The sequence below is a fragment of the Idiotropiscis lumnitzeri genome, unplaced genomic scaffold, assembly GCF_059441095.1.
Source record: "Idiotropiscis lumnitzeri isolate Australia: NSW breed Sydney's pygmy pipehorse unplaced genomic scaffold, RoL_Ilum_1.0 HiC_scaffold_272, whole genome shotgun sequence".
NCBI lineage: Eukaryota > Metazoa > Chordata > Actinopteri > Syngnathiformes > Syngnathidae > Idiotropiscis > Idiotropiscis lumnitzeri.
Genome location: NW_028283810.1, coordinates 1,682 through 2,500, shown reverse-complemented (window position 1 = coordinate 2,500; position 819 = coordinate 1,682).

The following is an 819-nucleotide window of genomic DNA, read 5'->3' as shown; positions in this document are numbered from 1 at the left end:
GGAGCCGGGCGCGGGGACCGGGCGGCGCCCGCGGGAGACGGCCTCCCGCGGGGTTACCCCCGGCGGCACCCCAGCCTCCCTCGTTTCTTTCATATTTATTTCGGACGTGGGCTACCGAAATTTCCGTTACGATTCAGCCCCCGTGCGCGGTGAGGAAGTCGGCTGGGCCTCGGTATGTACTCGGTCCGTAGAGGCCGCGTTACCGCGTGGCGGTCAGTCGCGGGAGGGAGCCGGAGCCGCCCGCACGCCCGCGACCGCAACACGCACTCGGAGGCGGCGTCTTCTGACAGACGCCGGTAGGGTTTGAGAAACATGCTTTTTCGGAAAGGACCGCTCGGCTGATGCGGGCCTGGGCTCCCGCGCCCCTCTCGTGGCGGGGCGGCGCGGGGTACCCGCGAGCGCGGCGGAACTCCCGTGTAGGACATCTCTGGGCCCGTGTGGCCAACGGGCACGCGACAGGGTCGTCTCGGTCTCGCGACGAAAGCGGTTTCGCGCTGGTTGGTGCGCTAGAGGTCGATCCGCAGGCCGAAGGAACCGTCCACCCGAACACCCCGGCGCGAGGCCGGGGCCGGCAGGGGCCCTCCGATGGCGGGTCATGCTTGCCAATCGGTCAGTGGTTGGTGTGGTGCAGTATATGTCAGGGTGTGGGTGCGAGATGGGCCGGGAGGACCGCTCCTCCAGCGTCGGACCCGAGTCATAGGAAGTGCCGTTTTGTCACAACCCCAGGGGTGGGGGGGTAACGGTAGGGAAGTGCCGGCCAACGCGCAGAGGTCGACCCGCAGGCCGAAGGAACCGTCCACCCGAACACCCCGGCGCGAG